Below are 23081 nucleotides of genomic sequence, written 5' to 3' on the forward strand. Positions count from 1 at the left end.
TCTGTGATAGTACTGATGGTACCTGTGTTTATGCTTTTACCTTAGTTATTACCTGCACTCTGGACAATTTGACTGAGGTAGTAATATGCAAATTGTTTCTGGCTTTCTGCTCCTTCTACCCCTATCAGTGAATATTTCTGGCTTTCAGCCACTCTGGAGTATTAATTTTTTACTACAACTATCAGTGAATGTTAACCTTGGATTACAAGCAATTTATGCACCAATTCATTACACAGTAGAGTAATTACCCACGGTACTCTGAAATCTCATTAAGCCTTTCTTTGATTGAAATCCAGGAGCGAAAAGGAGCAGCGAGCAGCGGCGGCTGACCTCGAGCTCTCGATTGGAGTGGAGGGAGGCGGCCAGTGAGGGATCTGCGGCCAGCGGGGAAGGATCTTGGGGAACGGAGCAGACGGCTGATGGGGAAAGGCGGCCGCCGGCAGGGGGCTTCCGATCACGGCGGGGAAGGGCAACCAAAGAGGGGATCTGGCTCTCGATTGGAGCGGCGCAGGCAGCCGACGAGGAAGGACGCCGGAGATGCGGGCGTCGAAGGAGCCTGGCGAAGGGGAGGAGCGACGGAGTCCTGGCGGGAGGGAAGAAGCGACGGAGAAAGACGACGACCTGTGCGCGATTTCAATTCGAGGGCAGTTTTGTAATTTCACTACTTTTCACCTGGTCGGAAAAGACCCCCAGCGACAATTATTTTGGAACAGAGGAAGTAATAATTAATCTAACTAATTATTTCCTAACACTTAGCTTGTGCAATCTTCTTTGTTTCAGTCATGGTGGTGTGTGCGCCCCAAAAGCATGTACCTTTCTCCTTTTTCCATGTTGGGGATGGACTTCGCCTAATTTCCCGAGTGTTTGAGTGAATTAAACTTGTACCGTACTCTGGTTTCTTAATCAATTGAGCCAGAAAACACTTCAATGGTCTATATATGAGAATGATTACAGAAACATATTGAAAACTTAATAAAGTATCACTTTCACGCTTAATGACACTACAAACCAACCAACTTTAGAATACAGTTCCACATTAAAAAAGAAGAGAACAATCCAAATACAACCACAGAGACATTGTCGGATGCCCAACTCCGGAGGTCGAGTAGTTTTCATCCCTCGAATAGCTGTCCCAACATCTCTTCTAATGCTTCAGGGTTGTTGCTTCCGCTGCTAACATGCTTCTCTACCTCCGGATGCTGCTTCAGGTAGTCGCGGTAACCTAAAACGACGAACTTGATGATACTTCTCCGTAGCGTGTGTCGAAGCAGAGGATCGGAAACCTTCCAGAACTTCTGAGTCTCATAGTTTTCATGAAACGCTGACTCGAATTCAACTAGTGAAGAGGTGTTGTTCGACTTCGATCGATGAAGCAGCCCACAGAATTTTGATTTGGGTTTGAAGTCCAGCTCCAGCCTGGACATCACAGGTCTCCAAGAAACATCGAGATATCTATCCATGTACTTCTCACATTCAGATGTAAGTTTAAGTAGGTCGTCTGCGGTCTAGTATCTTAACTCAGGTATCACCTGCGATACGAAGTAGGAATTGTTGAGTAGGAACATGTACCTCTGGCTTAGGTTCGAGTGCATCTCAGACATCCTGAGAAGCAGGTCCTTCAGATAATCGGTCGTGCGATTTGTCAGGTCACGAAGAAGACTCACGACGTCATTTCTTTGTCCAGAGTTCTCCGCCGATGCCCATGCTTCCCTCATGGACATGATGCATTCCACCATCAACCGTGTGTTCCTGTGAATCTCGTCGCCTCCTCGCTCGACTTCGACAGCCCAATCGCTAGCGTCCTCTGTGAGCGTCTTTAGACTCAGAAGCTTCACTCGACAAAGTTTCGTAGATGTTCCACTAGACTTGGCACTACTAGAAAAAAGGCTGTTAGTGGCGCACCAGTTTTTGCTATTAATGGTGCACTATAGGTGCGCCACTATTAACACGCCACTAGTAACAAATAGTAATGGCGCATCTCTGGTGCGCCATTAGTATTGCAGGTAACAATGGCGCACCTTATAGTGCGCTATTACTATTGCTACAGGTGCGCCACTGGTAACTTTTTTTTGAAATTTTTTATTTTTTTTATTTTGAAGGCGGGAAAATAGTAGTGGCGCACCGTCTAACTCCCACCATGCGCCATTGCTATTTTTGAATTTTGAATTTGGATCTGGATCTAGATCTGGCTTATTTTTTGGCTTGTCTTTTTGCTTGAATTTTTTTCAAATTTTGTTCTCGACCTGGATCTGGTACGTTCTTTGTGCCAGGGGAGCTCCGCATGTGGCCGGAAGTAGAGGAGGAGGGAGGAGAGACCGTGAGGAGGAGAGGAGGGAGGAGGGACCGTGAGGATCAGGAGAGGAGGGAGGAGGAGGTCGCCGGGGAGGAGGCGGAGGACCGTTAGCAGGAGAGGAAGGAGGAGCACCGTGAGGAGGAGAGCACTAGTAGAAAAGGGTCAAATGTGAGACACATTAGTGCCGGTTCCAACGGCTAGGCGGGAGGAGCTCTTTAGTACCGGTTCATGGTGAACCTTTAGCACCGGTTCGTGCCACGAACCGGTACTAAAGAAAGTGGTGGCAGGATGTTGTCAGAGTGGGGCCCCTCCAGCACCTTTAGTACCGGTTCATGGCACGAACCGGTACTAAAGGTCGTCCTATATAAACCCTTCGTCCACCCGCACTCTGTTCTTCCCCCTTTCCCCTCTCCCTCTCCTCTGTTCTTCCCTTCTTTCTCTCGAGTTCATCACAAATTTTGCCCAAAATTTGTCAAGATTTGCAGGCCCCCATCCATTCAAATGATCACAAAGGTTAGCAACTTTGTCCTTTCATCTCTCATTGCTAGATTAGATCTTGCATTGGTTTATATAGTGATTAATTGTGGGTTTTAGTAATTTGGGAAGAATTATATGTGGTAGTATTTGATTTATATGCAATTTGAGGTCAAAATAACACTTAGTTTGCATATGTAGGTGTGGTTTACTTAGTGCCTTCTAAATCTCCGTCGTAACCACCGTCGATCGCCTGCACCGTCCCGTCGCCGACACCACCTTGTGGTGAGCCTCTTATTCATGAAATTTTATATAAAAAATTGATGTTTGTGTGATTTGGATATATAGTTACTCATATAATTATCTTACCCGTACGTTGTTTGTTATACATAGTGCCATGGTTTTGATATCCGTCCCCGTCGGCCCTCATCCTTGTTATGATTCAGATGTGGTATATTCTCTTTTAAAACTATTTGTTGCATTTCGTGTTTATGACAAATTATGCCCATCAAGTTGACATAGATATTTTTATCTAGGAGGTATGTGAACCGGAAATTCCAACCGACCCTATTGTCGAGAGGTTAAATTTAGTTGAAAGAGAAAATGAGTATTTGAACGAAAAATTGAAAAGAATTGAGGGGGAGAAGATGGAATTGGAGTTGCATGTTGCCGATGTCTTCTATGATCACAAGATCAAGATGGAGAAAATGCGCTTGAAGATTACAAAGATTAGAAAATATGTCATTGATAGTGAGGCTTGGTATCATTATGCTGTTGGATCAATTGTTATCTTAGTTGCGATCTTGATCGCATTTGTTGTTGCATTTAAGTGCTTTAGCTAGAGAGTTATTTGTTTGTTGCATTTAAGTGTTGTATGAACTTTATGTATGAACTTTATGTATGAACTTGTATTAATTTAGTGTTTTCGGTGCTGTGTATTAAAGATGAGCCGGCAATGGATGTACGATGACCGATGCTCTACCGAGCTCATTGATGGCTGAGGCAAACAAGGGGGCGGATGGTTTTATGCCTTGTCCATGTGTTGGCTGTAAGAATGATCAAAATTACTCTAAGTCAAGAACCATTCACGTCCACCTGTTTAAGTCCGGTTTCGTGCCCCACTATAATGTTTGGACCAAGCACGGAGAAAGAGGGGTTATGATGGAAGACAATGAAGAAGAAGAGGACGACGACAGCTATCCTGGCCATGGGTTCCCTGAATACGATGATACAACAATGGGGGAAGAAGCTGAGCCGGTAATGCGGGAAGAATCTGAGCCGGCAATGCGGGAAGAAGCTGAAGAAGAGGCATCATATGAGCCCGTTGATGATCTAGGTCGGGCCATTGCCGATGCAAAGAGAAACTGCGCAAGTGATTTGGAGAAGAAGTTGCTGCGCATGTTAGAGGATCACAAAAAATTGTTGTACCCGAATTGCGTAGGTGACTGATACGTCTCCAATGTATCTATAATTTTTGATTGCTCCATGCTATATTATCTACTGTTTTGGACTATATTGGGCTTTATTTTCCACTATTATATAATTTTTGGGACTAACCTATTAACCGGAGGCCCAGCCTAGAATTGTTGTTTTTTGCCTATTTCGGTGTTTCAAAGAAACGGAATATCGAACGGAGTCCAAACGGAATTAAACCTTCGGGAACGTGATTCTCTCAACAGATATGATCCAGAAGACTTGGACCCTCCATCAAGAAAGCCACGAGGCGGTCACGAGGGTGGAGGGCGCCTGTGACACCCCAAAATTTTAACCTTGTTTTAGAAATTAAAATTTTTCCAGGAAATTTAAACTTTTAATTTTTTGGATTTTTTTTTGATTTCAGAGCCATTCTTTTACTTATTATGGAGTTTTTACCTCAAGAGAAAAACTTTCCAAAAATATTATTGGACTTGTTTAACCTCTCAAGAAAACATTTCTATCATCAGTGGAATTTATTTGCACAATTATTTCTCTCTGAGCTTTATTCATTAAAATGATTTTTCATTTGTTTTGGAGCCTTTTTGAACTACAACCACTTGATAAATTTATTTAAAAATTTCACCAAGATTTGGAAATGTCATGTGATGTTTTTAAAATCACTTTTATGCAAAAATATATTTCATTCATTTAATATTTTGAGCTCTACACCAATTTTTCAAATCTGGTCCAGTGGGCAATTTTGCACAACAACCCATTTAAATATTTCTTTCTAGCCTCCACCAAAATTATGGGATGTCAATAGGAGTATATTATTCAACTTTATGCAAAAACCCATTGGTGTTATTTGAAAATTTTGAGTGAATCAACCTCTTTTTCATTCTGGTCCAGCTTGGTGATTTGTACTGCATCCCTAATTAATTTTGCCCTAGTGACCATGAGCTTTCTCCTGCTTGTAGTACTCCATACCAAACCCTTAAGTCCAGGAGGTTGGACTCATTGGAGCATTTTTGGTTCATGAATCAATGCCCTTTTTCTCCTGGCCAGAACTGAAGTTTGGCAAAACTTACACTAACAAGTTTGAGCTTTTGGCAAACTAACTTCACCACTCTCTTGTTCATCCAAAGAGACTCTGATATGCAGATTTGGGCCACCCCAAGAATTGCCTAGATACCATTGGCATTCTGTCAAACACCTGGTGTGCATGTCCAGTTTTGGCATGATTTTTGTTTTGCACTGTGATCTTGCCTCCCTGTACATACTGGCATGTCTACTAAGTTCCTAGCTAACCCTAACCCAGGCCTGCTAACCCCCAGCCTCCCCTATGTCCGCTAGCACACGCTGGCATTTCGTCAACACATTGTGTGCGTGCACTGGGCGCGCCCAGAGCGCACGTTTTGCACGTGCGTGCACGCGAGTCGCCGCGTCCCGCTGCCGACGCCCCGCGCTCGCCCTGGCCCTTCCCCTCTCCCAGTCGACGCCCCGACCCCTCCCCTCGCCGCAGAGCCACCCCTGGCACTCCACAGGGCCGCCGTCAGGTCGGCCGTGGCCGCAAGCGGCCGGCCATGGCAGCACCGCCCGAGCCACCCCAGCGCGCCAGCTCGCTCGTGGAACAGCCCGAGCTCATCCGCAAGCTTGTCCGCAAGCATTCGTCGCCGCCACGTCCCTCTGCATCTACAGAACGGCGGTCGCCGACGAGCTTATCCACGGCCGCCGCTAACCGACCTCGTCCACCTATAAATAGGAGTCCCCGAGCTCGTCTAGGCACGCAGGCAGCCTCAAGCCATCCTCCTAGAGTTCCCCTAACCCGCAAGCGACGGCAGGAAGCCTTCTTCCCCGTCTTCGGCAACCACAGCCGCCGCCACTGTCTCGACCACTCCGGCTCCACCAGGGCCTCCCCCTCTCCACTCTCTCCACCAGAAGACTTCTCTTCCTCTCGTGAATCCATCCCCCTGCTCAATTCTGATCAGGAGGCACCAGAGGCAAGAACACACTTTGCCCGACGGCCACCATCCGCTGCGGAGCTCACCGCCGGCGACTCCGTCCATCCCCGGGGCCGTAATGACCACCGATAGGACCGCCTCGACCCCCTGAGCCCACGGATGGCTTTAGTTTGTCAAACGGTGCCGCCGTTCGCCGGCGAGCCTCACCGGAGCTCCGCCCCGCTCGGACATAGGAGGGAGAAGAGGCGCGGCGACTGGTCAAACCTGACCAGTGGGCCCCCTAGACCCACTGTCAGTGGCCAGCCCCGCCACCACGTGCTTTAAGTGAAAGCGCATAACCCCAGAGTACGTCTCCTCTGCTCGAAAGCGTATTCTCATCGAAGTGTTTTCCTTTTTCTGTTTTATTTTAAAAACAGAATTTGACTTAACTTTGACTGGCCATAACTTTTTAAATATAAATCCAAATGACTTGATTCTTTTTCTATTGTTTCCCAAATATTCTCTAGTTTATTTTCATATTTATTTCAAAAAAATTCAAACAACTTTTTGCTACTATTGTGAAAGTATGTGTCAATTTAAATTTGTTTAAAATAGGATTTTGGAAGAGGAAGAAGGGAACTTTCAAAAGTTTTGAGTGCACCCTGCCTCCCCACACCTTTAAGGCAAGCATTCTGAACCCTGGCATAATATTTTGTGGGTTGTTTGATACGGTTATAATACCACCTCGACTTGAAGCATTGGTTATTTTTATGTAACGATACGATCATACGCATTGAGTGCATAACAAAAATGCTTGCTATTGGAAATGGATATGCTTGTGACAGCAATCACACTCATATGCCTCTCATGCCTACCGGGAAGGACCCAGGAAAGTCTATGTCTTGTGTAGACATGAGCTTGTCCCTCGTCGAGACGGTTATGACCGGCGGGGCAGGGGGAGGTATGATGAGTAGTGGGTGTGTCTGATGGATGTGAAATATTATTCTTGGGCTAACCATGCAGGAAATACTTAAACCTCCTGAGTCGACTATAGATCGAGTCTTGTTCCGGCAACCCCCATACTTGTTGCGTACTACCACTTGTCCCTGCCACAAGTAGGGTGTGGTTCAGTAAGTTGTCAACCCCTTTCCTAGCACACACCGTACAAAGAGGCCATGGTGGAAGATACCGGAGGCCTCCGGTAGGCATGCCACCTGGTCCGGGGGCATGGGTATTTTCGGTTGTAGCTGAAGGGTGTTGCTCCCCAGTTTGCGCGCGGTATAAATTTTGTGATCCCATGCTAAGTCGAGGTTGTAGCCTCCCCACTTAGAGTTTTGCTTAACAGGTGTCAAGGGTGATTCCAAACACCGGTGAGTTTGGCTGGTATGTGCGGTTAGGTGTGTTTTCAATTAAAAGACCGTAGACGGAATTAGTCCCAATGGACTAAAGGAATCCGTTACTCGTGGGTAAAGAGTACACCCTCTATAGAGATATTAAACCTATTCGGATAGCCGTGTCCATGGTTAAGGACTACAGTCTGGGATGGGTCAAGTGTCGGTCTTAGTGTCGATCTTCGGAGGAAAAACTACTAAACCAGAACACGAATCATGACTTGTGACATGTGATGATTGTGATTATTATTATTATGGACTAACCATTTATGTATTTGAATTATTGAGTATCCCTGGGACGGTTCTACCTCCTGGATACACACTGTGATTATTTTTATAAGCCCTTTATGTGGCGTCGCACAGACGCCCGACTGTGGCATGTTTGTTATTTTATTATAAGCCCTTTATGTGGTGTCGCACAGACGCCCGACTGTGGCATGTTTGTTATTTTATTTACTTATAAGCCCTTTATGTGGTGTCGCACAAACGCCCGACTGTGGCATGCTTGTTAATATTTTTATATATAAGCCCTTTATGTGGTGTCGCTCAGACGCCCGACTGAGGCATGCTTCATATCGTTATCCTTTCGAGGCGTCACTTCAGACACCCGATCGGTGCTTTGCATTTCTACACCCTGTTTGTTTACTCATGTTTTATTTGAATGATCTACTTGCGTGCATCATGAACCTTATTTCATAACTGACGAAGTGATCATAGAATATTTTAAAGCATGATTATCAGTGGCTATATTATGCCTGTGTTCTTAATGTTTGCGAGTACATTCAAAGTACTCACTGGCTTGTCCCTGGCTATTGTCTTGGCCAGATTTCTTGCATGGAGAGGAGCGTTTCGCTGACAGCCCCGAAACGTACGCATTGGAGATAGCAGCCTCGCGAAGATAGGAGTTACCCTGGTCAGTTGTTCCTGTGGGAAATGGAGTCCCATAGATGCTGATGATCCGCAAACCGCTTCCACCATCAACCACTAGAAACCAATTGTTGTACCCATAGGCCAGGATGGCCTTGTACTACATATTTTGTATTTTGCTTGGAGTTTTTGTAACAAGTTGGTGTCTCATTAGCTAACAGTAATCCTGGGGCTGGTGAGCACAAGGGCCGCTTTTGGGAAATTAATATCCCAAAAATCCGGTCCTGACAGCACCCCCCCTAGGGCGCGCCCCTGCCTCGTGCGCCCCCCTTTGCTCCACCGACATACTCCTTCCTCCTATATATACCTACATACCCCCAAACGATCAGATACAGAGCCAAAAACCTAATTCCACCGCCGCAATCTTCTGTACCCATGAGGTCCCATCATGGGGCCTGTTCCGGAGCTCCGCCGGAAGGGGAATCACTACAAGAAATATGTCAACTTGTGACCACCACTATTGGTCACTGAAAGGTCACAAATTTCCATTTATGGCCTTTTTGTGACCAAAAATAGAAGGTTAAAAGCTGGCGGTCGTAAACTGACTATAGCGACCTTTAACAAAAGGTCGTTGATCCTATGACCTTCTGTTTTGGTCACTAGCTCTCTCCCCAGGCCATGTCGGATCCGACGTGGCAATCTGACATGGCAAAATTGCGACCAATTGAAAAGGTCATTGATAAGATTCAGCCTGATCCAATTCGGTGTCTATATGGGCCGAGCCCAACAATTCAGCCCATTTAATGTTATTTTTCTTTTTAATTCTGGTCAGATACATGGGCCTCGCCCAACAATTCAACATTTTTATTTTCTGGGCCATTACTATTAATTTTCTATTTTCAGCCATATTATTTTTGTGCTGGTCCCACTGGTCAGATTGGTCCCACTTGTCATGTTGATATCACAATTGCACCCACACGTCAGAAATTTGAAAATTTGTCAAACAATTCTCATAAATATGTCCCCCTGGTCAGGTTTCCATTTCATAGTATTGAACTTATATACACAATCAATATTTCAAACAGACTAGAGCGAATGAAATTCATCCAAAACAACACTAAATATTACAATACATTATATGCTACTCTGACTAATATTACACTCTGCCTGATATTACAATACATAATATGCTACTCTTGCTGATAGGCTTCACGACTTCGCACTTCATACTTCACCTATGAAAAAAAAGAAGAATAAGAACCTGTAGGCAGCATCAAACATAGCTTATAAGCAAGAATTGACAATAAGCTCAATTTAACAAAAAAATATTTTGATATATTTATACAGTTCACAAGGTCAGCTGACTATTAACGGCTTTCCCATAGATTACAAACAATTATGTGTACAAGGCAATTCAACATTTAAGTTGGAAGGTGTTCATTAGCAAAATAGAAATGGCAATACAGAACTAAATTGTCTATTAATATAGCAAGCATGACATGACAACAGCTGCTTGATAGATTTTATTAAACATGTATGAAGCAGCAGCACACATAGACAACAACAATATATATGAAGGATTAGAGATTGCATAACTGGTCAACTAATCTTCCATCTATATTTCTATCAGCAGCACACTAGATAGGCCACACATTTATTCCTACAGTACAGTGAGGTAAAAACAGATTATGGTGCCTGCCAAGTGAGGTAAAAACAGATTATCAACAGCACACTAGATAGGCCACACATCTATATTTCTATCAGCAGCACACTAGATAGGCCACACATTTATTACATTGACATGGTGGTGGCTGGCTAGCAATCATGGCTGCTAGCTCATGCTGCCAGTGTGCGTGCACATCTTCCTGCTGGAACCAACCCAACCCAAATAAAGCAATAGTAGCAAACCACACATGTACAAGTAAACTTCAGTACGAGACAGTTTCTCGCTGAAAGGAACTACCAAAGCATTTCCAAGAATTTCGAAGAAACTGCCTCAAGTCGATTCAGCCAAGGATATTATTTCCCACAAGCAAAAAACTATGGTTCAGCTCCCACATGGGCATGGGGTTTTTTGGGTTTCAAGAAACAAATCACAGAACTGGATGGGCATATGGAAGGTACATTGTGAATCTACGGCATCAACCTGCTGGAGTTACTTGTCCTCAGTGATGAGCAGCTGCTTCCTCCTTTGGCTTGGTCATCTAGACAGCCAAAAAAAACATGCAACTGTAAGAAGATGGATTGATGGTAAAAAGAGTGAAGAATTGTGATTCAGTGAACAGAAAAGCATATGTACATTATAATACTGCAGACAACAAAATAATAAGCCTAATATGAAGATAAGTGTTTTTCTTATTGATGGCTGTAAGATCGACTAATGGTAAAAAGAGAGAAGAATTGTGATTCAGTAAACAGAAAACAAGACGTTATTATTCAGCAGTGATACTCGATATTTGACAAGTATGGTTTCATGTATACAAGTTAGGCAGAGCAATGTACAAGATAAATCATTTTATATAAAGCGTGTCGAATCAATATCTAAAATGTTATCGAGCAAAGCATAGAAACAGAGTCCCAAAAATCTAATTAGCTGCCGTGGCGACAGCCACGCGGCAAGCCGGCAGCGGCAGGCTGGGGCGAGGGTTGGGGAGGAGGCAAGTGTTCTTAGGTTATTAACAGGGAAACTGTGTGATTAACGACCCAAAAAAGAAAAAAACAACTTAAAATATTGAGTGCGGCAGCAACATCTACTTGTTACTGGAGTCCTAGTTCAAGATGGCCAGAGGCCACTTGGCACCATGGAACCTGCACAATTTCCATCATATATATGAATGAGTTAGGAAGTAAAGTAGAGTTGAACTACCCAGCCTCATACATGTATATAAAGTGTGCTGCACTGTTGCTACAGAAAGTTTCATAGGCTTTCAAGTGAAGGGATACACGTTGTTCAACTGCCGTGTTTATTTTTTGTTGTTGGGGAAAGCAATAGCTTAATCAGTTCACTTCTCTAATATTATGAACAGCCTATCACTCAAATAGTCCTTGAGTGCTAATATAGTATTGTATTGGTAAAAGAAACATGTCACCATGAAGAGCTTTAACAGTTAGCACCATTTTTTATTAGAGAAGTTTAGAGAGAAATTTGAGAAATCTATATTAGAGAAAACTTCAATGCATACAGAAGTTCTCTCAAGTCTCATTGCAAATATCAAGTGCATACAGAAGCTTTGGTTTGAGAGGGAATGGTATGAAAGGGGCATATAAGGACAATATACTCAAGAGTTGCATATCTACATAGAAATGATGCTGATCACATAAGTAAATAATAGTGAATGACAAACGATATGCACTTAAGAAAAGTGAGCAGCAAATTCAAGCAATAAACTAAACTGATATAAGCAATTCTCTGATGCTGTATCGTAATACTTATATGTCACAACTGAGCGCTAATTCTGAGCTATAAAATTAGTTGGACCATTGGGTGTGACACTCAGTTAGTCTCGAGAATCCTGCCCCTGAGCACTTACACCAACTGACGATCGATCAAACCATGGTGTGTCAACTAGTAAAATGGTAAGTGGGACAGTGTTGGTTTGAGTGGCAACTGGCCCAGAATAGACACGGTTTCTTCAGTTTCGTCAGCAACAAACAGCAAGGTATCATCAATCGATCTAGTGGAAATCTGTTTTAGGAATTAGGGTTGGGTTCGGTTGGTACCGGGGGTGAACGGGAGGGGAGCGGGGTAGACGCCCTTGCAGAAGTAGACGTCAATGAACTTGACGCCGATGGCGGTGTTCCGGATCCGGATCTCGCCGTCCCCGGGCTCGCCCAGCTCCACATCCTCCCATCTGCGCCTGCGCACCAGAAATCGATTAGAAAAGAGAAGCCCTTACCCTCGGCCCGGAAAACAAAGAGGGGATCGGCATGCCTCGAGGCCGCCGAGCTCGTGGACCCTGACAGCCTTCACCATCGCCGGCGGGTCGCCGGCGGAGCAGCAGCAGTGGAGGCGGGCAGCACGTCGCGCTCGAACCAAATCCTCCGGTGTCCGTCCCCGCCGCCGCTCCCGCCGCTCTTCTTGTGCCGCGCGGCCTCCCGCGAGACCGACTTGAGCGCCATGGCGACGTCACCGGCGCCGCCCTCGCCCTCGGGCACGACGTGGAAGACGACGCCCTTGGCACCGCGGCCGAGCACGGAGGTGGCCCTGAGGTCCGCCAGGCTGAGCTGCACGAGGACGGCGCCGCCTTGGATTGGGCGTTGTGCCCTGCGCCTGCACCTGCGCGAGTTAGAGGGAGGAAGGGTGGGGTGGAGGATTGGTTGCGGTTTGATTGGTTGCGGATCAAGGAGAGGGAGGCCGCCGGAGGGGAGAGAGGGAGGGAGGAGTAGAGCATGGGGATCTTGCCGGAGGGGAGTGAGGGAGGAGCACAGCACGGTGATCTGGATCAGGGAGAGCGAGGGGAGCTCGACAGATCTGGAAGAGGAGAGGAGGAGAAGAGAGCGAGGGAAAGAAATGAGGTGGGGGGGAGGGTGGATGCAAAATGACCACAGGCCAGAGCTAGGGTTCCGGGGATGGTGTGGAAGGGCTGAGGACCGCCGTTGGATCAAAAAATTGGGAAACCTTCGCATTGTGTCATTATATGTGGCCAAGTTCCCAAGAAAACTAACAAACTTGTAATACCGCAATTATTTTAAAAAAGTGTTCTCAGAAATGAGCTATCATCTTTGAAGATTCATGGCTTTCAAGCCAAATGATCAATCTTATGGCCACATTCGTGGCATAGTTTGTTCAAATGATCTCATATTGTGCACAAGGGTGCATATTGGAATGGCAAACAATGTTGCCTAAGGAAGTTTTCATTTTCTTTGGACGAAAAAACCATTTTTCATTTTTCGAGTGCCCGAAAGGAGGTTTTTTTGTGAAGGAACTACCAAATAATTGTTGCAAAATTGGAACAAATCAATTTTCTAAAATACTAGGACATATTTAATGCACAATTGACAAAATGGTTGGGTGTAAAAAGTTTTGATCCACCTCTCGTGAAAAAGACAAATTTCCGCCGATTCAGTTGGAAGCGGGTCAAATTTGAACTGCAGCTGCCTCATAGTTTGCTATTTATTTTTTACAAAAATCATTTCTAGGTACATAAGTATCTATTTAATCAGAGAAACACCAAAAGTTTTCCAAGATTCAACCACTAGCTAGGAACGGTCAAGCCCGTCGTTTTGACCGCATTTTGAAACGGGCATAAAAAATTCAAAGAAAATCAAAAAATTGGGAAACCTTCGCATTGTGTCATTATATGTGGCCAAGTTCCCAAGAAAAATAACAAACTTTTAATACGGCAATTATTTTAAAAAAGTGTTCTCAGAAATGAGCTATCATCTCTGAAGATTCATGGCTTTCAAGCCAAATGATCAATCTTATGGCCACATTTGTGGCATAGTTTGTTCAAATGATCTCATATTGTGCACAAGGGTGCATATTGGAATGGCAAACAATGTTGCCTAAGGAAGTTTTCATTTTCTTTGGACGAAAAAACCATTTTTCATTTTTTGAGTGCCCAAAAGGAGGTTTTTTTGTGAAGGAACTACCAAATAATTGTTGCAAAATTGGACCAAATCAATTTTCTAAAATACTAGGACATATTTAATGCACAATTGACAAAATGGTTGGGTGTAAAAAGTTTTGATCCACCTCTCGTGAAAAAGACAAATTTCTGCCGATTCAGTTCGAAGCGGGTCAAATTTGAACTGCAGCTGCCTCATAGTTTGCTATTTATTTTTTACAAAAATGATTTCTAGGTACATAAGTATCTATTTAATCAGAGAAACACCAAAAGTTTTCCAAGATTCAACCACTAGCTAGGAATGGTCAAGCCCGCCGTTTTGACCGCATTTTGAAACGGGCATAAAAAATTCAAAAAAAATTCAAAAAATTGGGAAACCTTCGCATTGTGTCATTATATGTGGCCAAGTTCCCAAGAAAAATAACAAACTTGTAATACGGCAATTATTTTGAAAAAGTGTTCTCAGAAATGAGTTATCATCTTTGAAGATTCATGGCTTTCAAGCCAAATGATCAGTCTTATGGCCACATTCGTGGCATAGTTTGTTCAAATGATCTCATATTGTGCACAAGGGTGCATATTGGAATGGAAAACAATGTTGCCTAAGGAAGTTTTCATTTTCTTTGGACGAAAAAACCATTTTCATTTTCCGAGTGCCCGAAAGGAGGTTTTTTGTGAAGAACTACCAAATAATTGTTGCAAAATTGGACCAAATCAATTTTCTAAAATACTAGGACATATTTAATGCACAATTGAACAAATGGTTGGGTGTAAAAAGTTTTGATCCACCTCTCGTGAAAAAGACAAATTTCCGCCGATTCAGATGGAAGCGGGTCAAATTTGAACTGCAACTGCCTCATAGTTTGCTATTTATTTTTTCCAAAAATCATTTCTAGGTACATAAGTACCTATTTAATCATAAATACATGGTTTGGTGGCGATACGTCGAGGTTTGGGCGGTGGCCGAGGGCCCCATCTCTAGAGCGCGTAAACTCGCATGCCCGCCGCGTGGTCACCGCGTGACCGTGGCGTTGCCATGTGTTCTCGGTGGCCTAGACATGTCTAGTGGGTTGGGCACTCCCCAGGTAGGTGCTAGGAAGAAAATTACAACATAAGATTCTCACGAGGAGACCGATCGTGCTCTAACATGAATTAGCAGCCAAGTGTTTGATTAGCGGTACAGGAAATGTACATGGCTAATGGGCATGAGTTTTGGCTGAGGATGATCAGTTACTAAGAAGACCGTCTTCACAAATTTTCTGCTCAAAAGGAGGAGCCTAGGTGGTACTTGCTTTGCAAACTACCACACTGGACATAAATACGTATGTTGAAGCTCGGCTCAAAATAATGAATAGATTGAGCTGGCATTTGGTGGAGGATGTTTATTTGGGCATAGGAAAGCACTGCAGAAAATGGATACTATTTGGACATGCCAAAGTGGTACTTCCTTCACAAACTGTTGTTCTAAACAGAATAGGAAAATGAATATTTTTGAATTATTTTTGAACTAGGCAAGGAAGGTTTTTACATATTTGACGGAGATATGACCCAAAGAATTTATGAGATTTTTTTGAGAATTTTGGGAATGATAGAAATATAGGTTGCTTCACAACCTAGGGCAAAAACTGCCACATGAACATACACATAGGCAAAACTGATGAGGTGGCGCCTAGTCATAGCAACCCACCACAATTTACAAGGCTATGACCATCTATATTGGTCGTTAACAACTAGAAATAAGGCAGCGGACTAGCGTTGTTTGCTTTATGACCTTTTCGTGTGAGGAAATTATGACCTTTCTGACCAAAATGGTCGCAATGGTTTAGGGTTTGGAGCCCTCCGAACAGCTTTTGACCAATTGGTCTGAAATGGTCATAAATTTATAACCAATTCTTCGAGGGTCACTGACAGAAGGTCATAAGTTGACATATTTCTTGTAGTGAATCCACCATGGAGGGCTTCTACATCATTACCATAGCCCCTCCAATGAAGTGTGAGTAGTTTACCTCAGACCTTCGGGTCCATAGTTAGTAGCTAGATGGCTTCTTCTCTCTTTTTGGATCTCAATACAATGTTCTCCCCCTCTCTCGTGGAGATCTATTCGATGTAATCTTCTTTTTGCGGTGTGTTTGTTGAGACCGATGAATTGTGGGTTTATGATCAAGTTTATCTATGAACAATATTTGAATCTTCTCTGATTTTTTTTATGTATGATTGGTTATCTTTGCAAGTCTCTTCGAATTATCAGTTTGGTTTGGCCTACTAGATTGGTTTTTCTTGCAATGGGAGAAGTGCTTAGCTTTGGGTTCAATCTTGCGGTGTCCTTTCCCAGTGACCGTAGGGGCAGCAAGGCACGTATTGTATTGTTTCCATCGAGGATAACAAGATGGGGTATTTATCATATTGCATGAATTTATTCCTCTACATCATGTCATCTTGCTTAAGGCGTTACTCTGTTTTCTTGAACTTAATACTCTAGGTGGATGCTGGATAGCGATCGATGAGTGGAGTAATAGTAGTAGATGCAGGCAGGAGTCGGTCTACTTGTCTCGGACGTGATGCCTATATACACGATCATACCTAGATATTCTCATAACTATGCTCAATTCTGTCAATTGCTCAACAGTAATTTGTTCACCCACAGTAGAATACTTATGCTCTTGAGAGAAGCCACTAGGGAAATCTATGGCCCCCGGGTCTATTCTCATTATATCAATCTCCTATCACTTTATTATTTGCTTTGCTTTTTTACTTTACCCTTTTATTTTACTTTCCATCTTTATATCGAAAGTACCAAAAATATTATCTATCATCTCTATCAGATCTCACTCTCGTAAGTGACCGTGAAGGGCTTGACAACCCCTAATCGCGTTGGTTGCATTGAGCTATTTGTTTTGTGTAGGTACGAGGGACTCGCGCGTAGCCTCCTACTGGATTGATACCTTTGTTCTCAAAAACTGAGGGAAATACTTACTCTACTCTGCTGCATCACCCTTTCCTCTTGAAGGAAATCCAACGCAGTGCTCAAGAGGTAGCAGTGACAAGAAAAAGATGGGCACCACACTGGAATTGCTGCAATGCAAGGCAGAGAATGGTGTATCTGACAAGGGATTTGGAAAGTTGCTGGTAATGATAAAGGATATGCTTCCAAAGGACAACGAAATGCCCGAGAATACGTATGAAGCAAAGAAGGCTGTCAACCCTCTAGGGTTAGAGGTGCAGAACATACATGCATGCCCTAATGACTGCATCATCTACCGCGGTGAGTATGAGGATTTGAACGCTTGCCCGGTATGCGGTGCATTGCGCTATAAGATCAGCCGCAATGACCCTGGTGATGTCGAGGGCGAGCGCCCCAGGAAGAAGATTCCTGCCAAGGTGATGTGGTATGCTCCTATAATACCACGGTTGAAACGTTTGTTCCAAAACAAAGAGCATGCCGAGGCGATGCGATGGCATAGAGAAGACCATAAGAAAGACGGAAAGTTGAGAGTACCCGTTGATGGGTTAAAGTGGAGAAAAATTGAAAGAAAGTATGGGAAGGAGTTGGCAGATGACGCAAGGAACGTATGGTTTGGTCTAAGCGCAGATGGCATTAATCGTTTTGGGGAGCAGAGCAGCAACCATAGCACTTGGCCTGTGACTCTATGTTTGTATAACCTTCCTCCTTGGTTGTGCATGAAGCGGAAGTTCATTATGATGCCAGTGCTCATCCAAGGCCCTAAGCAACCCGGCAACAACATTGATGTGTACCCAAGGCCATTAGTTGAAGAACTCTTACAACTGTGGAATGGAACAGGTGTACGTGCGTGGGATGAGCACAAACAGGAAGAATTTGACCTAAAGGCGTTGTTGTTTGTGACCATCAATGATTGGCCTGCTCTCAGTAACCTTTCAGGACAGACAAACAAGGGATACCACGCATGCACGCGCTGTTTGGATGATACCGATAATACATATTTGGACAATTGTAGGAAGAATGTGTACCTGGGACATCGTCGATTTCTTCCGAGCAGGCATCCCGTAAGAAAGAAAGGCGAGCATTTCAAAGGTGAGGCGGATCACCGGACGAAGCCTCGCCACCGTACTGGAGCTGATGTACATGATATGGTCAAGGATTTGAAGGTAGTCTTTGGAAAGGGTCCTGGTGGACAACCTGTTCTGAATGACGCTAATGGACGCGCACCCATGTGGAAGAAGAAATCTCTATTTAGGGACCTGCCCTATTGGAAAGACCTAGAGGTCCGCTCCGCAATCGATGTGATGCACGTGACAAAGAATCTTTGTGTGACCCTGCTTGGCTTCTTGGGCATGTATGGGAAGACAAAAGATACACCTGAGGCACGGGAGGACCAGCAACGTATGCACGAAAAAGACGGCATACATCAGGGTCATGCAAGCTACGCTCTTACCAAAGAAGAGAAGGAAATCTTCTTTGAATGCCTGCTTAGTATTAAGGTACCGTCTGGCTTCTCATCGAATATAAAGGGAATAATAAAAATGGCAGAGAAAAAGTTCCAGAACCTAAAGTCTCATGACTGCCACGTGATCATGACGCAGCTGCTTCCGGTTGCCTTGAGGGGGCTTCTACCGTTCGATTAGCCGTTGTGAAGCTATGTGCATTCCTCAATGCAATCTCTCAGAAGGTAATCGATCCAGAAATCATACCAAGGTTAGAGAATGATTTGGTGCAATGTCTTGTCAGTTTCGAGTTGGTGTTCCCACCATCCTTCTTCAACACCATGACGCACGTCCTAGTTCACCTATGCGAAGAGATTAACATTTTGGGTCTTTTATTTCTACACAATATGTTCCCCTTTGAGAGGTTCATGGGAGTCTTAAAGAAATATGTTCATAACCGTGCTAGGCCAGAAGGAAGCATCTCTAAGGGCCATGAAAATGAGGAGGCCATTGAGTTTTGTATGGACTTTATTCCTGACCTTAAGCCGATTGGTGTTCCTGAATCGCGGCATAAGGGCAGACTGGATGGAAAAGGCACGCTAGGAGGGGATCAAATAATATGTATGGACGGACATTCTCTCTCTGAAGCACACTACATAGTTCTACAGAATTCCGCCTTGGTGACTCCGTATATGGACGAACCCAAGAATTTTCTACGCTCCAAACACCCGAAGCGGTCTGATGACTGGATTACACGTGAGCAAACCAGGAGTTTCGCCAGCTGGTTGCAGACACGTACCATGCATGACGCCTCTATTGAAGATGACCTGTACTCGTTGTCCCAGTCACCATCTTTGAATATAATGACTTTCAAAGGGTACGAGATAAATGGTAATACATTTTACACGAACGCCCAAGATAAGAACAGCACCAACCAAAATGTGGTGTCCGCTTTGATGCAGCAACCAAGACGGGAAATGAAACATATTATGGTTATATACAGGACATATGGGAACTTGACAATGGACGTGGTTTGAAGGTCCCTTTGTTTCGGTGCAAATGGGTCAATATGACACGAGGCGGGGTAACGGAAGACCTGCAGTACGGAATGACAACAGTGGATCTCAACAATCTTGCGTATGCAGACGAACCATTCGTCCTAGCCAATGATGTGGCATAGGTTTTCTATGTGAAGGACATGTCTATCAAGCCGAGAAATAGAAAAGATAAGGAAGCGAATGCATCACACGATGAGCCAAAGCGGCACATAGTTCTTTCTGGGAAGAGAAACATCGTGGGAGTGGATGACAAGACAGACATGTCAAGAGATTATGAAAAATTTGATGAAATTGCTCCATTCACAGTGAATATTGACCCGAGCATCCTGTTAAATGATGAAGATTTTCCATGGTTACGGTGCAAAGGGACACACGCGAAGAAAAAGTTTCACACCCAAAGATCTGGGATATGATCGGCTTCACTATCATCACTTTCTTCTGTGTTTCACACCCATGAGGGAATCTCTGTAATAGTTAGGGTAGTTATGTGTTTTGGCATTTGAAACGCAAAGAAATTTTATGTGCAAACAAATTCTTTCATGCATTTACTGATTTTTTCAGCTAAATTGAAAAACACTTCAAATGAACTCCGAAAAGGTTGAAAATTGGCATGGTATCATAATTTCACCCACATAGCATGTGCAAAAAAGTTGAGAGGGTTACGGCCAAAACTGGATGCACTTCGTGTACAAAATGGACAATCTCTTTCGAACTATCAGGGTTTCGGACAAAAACTCATCTGTTACAAAGGCATTTCATTTTTTAAATAACCTAAGCATTACCAAATTGAATATAATCATAAAACACACTAATATTAAACATAATAAAAAGAATCACCGAAAAATGTATTTTTAAAGTTAAGTTATTCACAAACTAGTGATTCACACAAATTTCAAATAATTCAAAATTTAAACTATTCAAATTTGAAAACTACCGGCACTAACAAAAAGTTAGTATTTTTTTTACGTAAAGCAAAAATATTCACAAAGAAACTCTAAATACAGCAAAAAACAACTAAAATATGAATAAAACAAAATTAATAATGCAGAAAAGAAAAAAAAAAGAAAAAAAGCCCGCCTACTGGGCCACAGCGGCCTGCATACGACTAGAAACCCAACCTGTTGTTGGGCCAGGATGCAGGCCCACAAGCCCAATAGGCCCCACATGGCAGAGTAGCAGAGGTAGGCCCAGAAGGCCTGCATTTGAGAGGAGCTCAGTGCAGTGCCCGCACCGGGGCTTATAAACTAGTCATTGGCGCTCCTCGACTAGCGAGGTGGGACTAAACATCTGCGCCCCTCGCCTGCCGCGCACCCCCCATTAGTACCGGATTGTGGCACCAACCGGTACTAAAGGGGGGTCTTTAGTACCGGTTGGAGACACCACCCGGTACTAAAGGCATGCCCTTACCGTTTTTTCTTTAAAAAAGAAAAAAATAACGAACGCAACCCGATCATTGTATACATAACATACTGGTATTTGAGTAAATTCTCTCTGCCTTTCCCATTTCCAATTCAAAAACCACTAGCCGCTTGGCCTGGCCAAAACAGACCTTTAGTACCAGTTAATGGCTCCAACCGGTACTAAAGGTCCATCCTATATAAGAAAACACTTCGAAATTTTGCAGTTTCATCTCCCACTTCCTCTCTGCTTCATCGCCGCCGCCCCGTCTCGCGCCGTCGCCGCCGCCGTCGCGCCGTCCATGTCGACTCCGCGCCGCCCCCGTCCTCGTCACGCCGCCCCCGTCGCGCCGTCCACGTCGTCGGCCCGTCCCCGTCCCCGCACCGGCCCGCGTCACCGTCGCCGTCGCCTCGACCTCACCCGCGATGTGAGCCTCTGCCCCCCCTCTCCTCCATCCAATCAAAGCCGCCGCGTGTGCCGCCTGCGCCGTCGATCGCCTTGGCTCGCCGTCGTGGGCGTCCCCGCGCGTCCCCGCACCGTCGCCTGCACACACACAACACATACACACACACACATACATAATTTTTGATCTGTTTTTAGTTTTCAGTTTTTCTGTTTTTAGTTTTTAGTTTTCTTTATTTATTAGTTATTAGTTATATATAGAAATGTTAGTTTTTAGTTTTCAGTATTAATGTTAGAAATGTTAGTTTTTAGTTATTAGTTATATATAGAAATGTTAGTTTTAGTTATTAGTTTTCTGTATTAATGTTAGAAATGTTAGTTATATATAGAAATGTTTGTTTTTCTGTATTAATGTTATAGAAATGTTAGAAATGTTAAAGAAAAAAATTGTTATAGAAATGGTAGTTTTAGATATGGTCAATGTTTTCTTAGTTTATTATATTTTTAGTTATAAAATTTAGAATTTGCATATATGAAATCACAATCCATCATTTAAAAATGTTACTTTACTTTTGCGGCATATAGTATTTGTTGTCGACGATGCCCGGCCCGCATCCTCGCCGTCGACCCGTTCGCGACGACGTCCTGCTTCAGAGGACCCATGTTTGGGACTAGGCTCCGCCGGGCTGGCACTGGGAGGTGCTACATTCAGGGGCGCGACGCTTGGTGAGGAACCCGGTCCCGGGTCCCGTCGTCGACCCTGATCTCCTTTGGTGGCGTTCGCGTGGGCCACTTTCGGTGCGGAGGGAGCCAGCCCCGCCGGAGCCGGTACGTCGCCGTGTCAGAGAGGAGGACGAGCACGTCCATCGCTACATGGCTGCTATGGACGTCAGGTTCTCCAATACCTGGCAGGTTCTTTGGGGAGATCACCCGAGCTATGATCCAGTGATGGTTCCTTCACTTTGGTTGTCCACCGCACCCGCCTCAGGAACCGCGAGTGGCCTAGAGTACTCTGTAGTATTCGATCTTTATTAGCTAGCTAGCTAGCTAGTGATGTATTGAATATATAATATTCGTGATGATTTATTCGAGATTATATATATTATTCGAGACGATGTATTCGAGATTATATTCGATGATGCTTATTATGTACTATGATTGATTCAGTTTTTCCTTATTAATTGATTGCATCCATGCATTGTAATTTGAATACTAAATTGTTTTATATTTCTTTTGGATTAGTTAAATAAAAGCTATGGCGGACAATACCGGTAGAGAGGGAGAAGAGGCCCTGTTCGATATCATACGCCATCCTCGCGGGCAAGATGATGATCAGAATGAAGAAGATTATGACGGCTCCGAATATCTAAACAACACCGGGGAGGGTGATATGATATTCGATCGCGACGACCGAATTGATGAAGTCATGAACTATGATTATGATGATGACGAAGAAAATGTTGATCTTGAAACAAAAAAGACCGGCGAGGTATATTTATATAAGCAGGCATCTGGTGATCATCACATGTTTTAAATGACTTGAAGATATATTAACGAATCGATCTTTCTTCTTTCAGCCATCCGGATCGAGCAAATCTTTAGGCAGCAGGACAGTACAAGGCCCGAACAAAAAGTTGAAGGAGGGTGTAAAGTACAATATCGAGGCCATCAAACCTAATGGCGAACCATTAGCGCCTAAGAAGATTGCGGACAAGTTCATTCGTCAGTGCGGAGTTCTTGTGAAGGACCAACTCCTGATCTCCCTTCAAGAATGGAGAGAGCCAGCAAAGCCACGTCCAGATCTTATTTTTGACGACGACAGACAAAAAGTTCTGCTTTGGGAAACTCTCATGGAACATTTCACCCTACCAGAT

The sequence above is a fragment of the Triticum urartu genome, chromosome 2 (assembly GCF_003073215.2).
Source record: "Triticum urartu cultivar G1812 chromosome 2, Tu2.1, whole genome shotgun sequence".
Taxonomy (NCBI): domain Eukaryota; kingdom Viridiplantae; phylum Streptophyta; class Magnoliopsida; order Poales; family Poaceae; genus Triticum; species Triticum urartu.